We start from the raw sequence: 2,639 nt of genomic DNA, 5'->3' as shown, positions 1-2,639 counted from the left end.
CACAGGTGGCCTGGCTTAAACTCAGAGCGGCCACTTCTCAGCTGTGTGACCTTGGGCAAGTCCCTTCACCTCTCTGGCCCTCAGTTTCTTCTGTTAAATGAGAGTGAGGAGAGGAACAGGCCTCCTAGGATTTATGTGGGTGTAAGAGTTGCTTCCAGGCTGGGCGTGGTGGCTCACGCCTGTAATCCCAGCAGTTGGCCCAGGCCAGTGGATCACCTGAGGTCAGGAGTTTGAGAGCAGCCTGGCCAACATAATAAGACCCTATCTCTATTAAAAGTACAAAAATTAGCTGGGTGTGGTGGCAGATGCCTGTAATCCCAGCTACTCGGGAGGCTGAGGCAGGAGAATCGCTTGAACCCAGAGTGGGAGGTTATGGTGAGCCGAGACTGTGCCACTGCACTCCGGCCTGGGTGACAAGAGGGAGACTCCGTCTCAAAAAAAAAAAAAAAAAAAGAGGTGTTTCCTACAAGAGTGTGGGTTGGTGCACAGCGAGGACAGCTGATTCTCATCAGTTGTGGCAGGTGTGTTACGAAGTTACAAAGTTTCCAGAAATGCTGAGTTACCCCTGATCCTACGGAAATACAGGCACAGGTTCCAGCTCCCAGCAGCACCCCCACCTCTGTCACATTCTCATCAGCCCATCCATATAGAAGCTTGTTCTGTGCGTGTGTATCTTCGTAATTTATTATTCACTTATTTTTTATTATTTATTTGAGGTGGAGTTTTGCTTTGTCACCCAGGCTGGAGTGAAGTGGCACAATTTCGGCTCACTGCCAACCTCTGCCTCCCGGGTTCAAGCAATTCTTCTGCCTCAGCCTCCCGAGTAGCTGAGATGAAAGGCACCGGCCCCATACCAGGCTAATTTTTGTATTTTTAATAGAGACAGGGTTTTACCATGTTGGTCAGGCTGGTCTTGAACTCCCGACCTCAGGTGATCCGCCCACCTTGGCCTCCAAAGTGCTTGGATTACAGGTGTGAGCCACCACGCCCGGCCTCAGGTGGTGCCATTGTTGCTCTTCTTGCCCCCCACCTCTAACCGCTGGAAGCTCCTGAAGGCGGGGCTTGCTCTCGGGCAGGCCGGCTGCAATAAGCACTGGCTCAACAAACCAGGACGTGAGCGAATGCTGTGGCTGACCACAGGCCAGCAGGGACCTCCTCATCTGGAAAACACGTGGCGGGCCAGGAGACCTCTTGTCCCAGCTCGGTGGCCCCTGGCCCCCATCCAGGGTTGGGCGCCCGTGTGTCCTGGGGCCTGGAGGATGAGCTGGGTGCAGGTAGAAGGCGTCCAAGACTTGCCGGGCCAGGTTCCCCACAGGGCATCAGGCTGTCCGGTGCTGGGCTGCTCTGCGTGTTTCCCAGCTATTACTCTAGGAGTGTACTGAAGTCTGGAGTAGTGAAGACTGTTTAGAATTATGCATTTGCAAAAGCAGTGCTTGCATGTGGTGAAAGCCATTCAAACTAGCACACAATGTGTACGGGGAACAGCACTGACTCTTTCTCAGTTCTCTCTCCCAGAGCCATCCCTGTTGACCATGTCTTCTGTGAGTGAGCCCCGGGGCTCTTTTGGTCCGGAGGTGTGACTTGGGACACATCTCTAACTTTTCTAGGCCTTGATTTCCTCATCTGTAAAATAGGGATAGAATAGCAACTGCCTCGTGGAATCACTGAATGAACGCACTAATAGCTGGAAAGCGCACTACTTGGCTGTCTTTGTAGGTAGGAATGACTATGTACACATACTGTATAGGCATCACACACACACACACACACACACCCCGAACTCCGACGGCTTTCTGAAAACTACAGACAGTACATTTCGCTTTCCCTTAATTACAATCTTTGGAGAAGTCGCCCTCGAGCACAGGTGTATTTGTGTCTGTGCACTGTTTCTTAGACCGAGGCCCGGCGATCAAGCTAACCTTTCCTCCCCTGCCGATTTACGGGCTATTTCTTAGGTCTTGGTGACAACTTTTTGGTTTACAAGTTTTTGGTATTGTTTTACAATTTGGCATTGTGGAACGCAACTTTAAGTGTGTAACTTCTAACGTAGCCAGTCTGTTTCTAAGTATTGATTCTACGCGGTTGCCCGTTTTCAGTACATTTCCCACGCCTGGTCCCAATTCTCCTGTAGAAGGGGAACGGGAGCGCGGTAGGGGGTGGGGAGCGGGCGGGGGCAGGAGGGGGAGGGAGGGCAACAGAGAGGGGGCGGGAGGGGAGCAGGGAGGGAAGGAATGGGAGGGGCAGAAGGCAGGGGAAGGGAAGGAGGAGAACCGAGCAGAAGCGAGGCGGGGGAGCACCGCGGCGCCCGGGGGCCCGCGTCGGGGTCAGCGCGCCTCTCCGCTCTCCCGGGGCCGGCCCGCTGTTGGCTCCACCCACTCCCCGCCCACGCCGGCCCCGCAATGGCCAGGTCAGCAGCCCGGCTGCCCTCCAGGCCCCGCCCCCGGTCCCGGCCCCGCCCCCGCCGGCTCGTCGCGGCTCGGCTCTGCGGCCTCGCCCCGCCCCGCCCCGCCCCGCCCGCAGACCCCGCCCCGCAGGCCTCGCCCCGCCCCGCCCGCAGGCCCCGCCCCGCCCGCAGGCCCCGCCCCGCCCGCAGGCCCCGCCCCGCCCGCAGGCCCCGCCCTCGCCCCGCCCCCGGCGCA

This window comes from Saimiri boliviensis, chromosome 7 (genome assembly GCF_048565385.1).
Source record: "Saimiri boliviensis isolate mSaiBol1 chromosome 7, mSaiBol1.pri, whole genome shotgun sequence".
NCBI lineage: Eukaryota > Metazoa > Chordata > Mammalia > Primates > Cebidae > Saimiri > Saimiri boliviensis.
The sequence above is the reverse complement of the archived record's forward strand: the minus strand, read 5'-3'. Positions refer to the sequence as shown.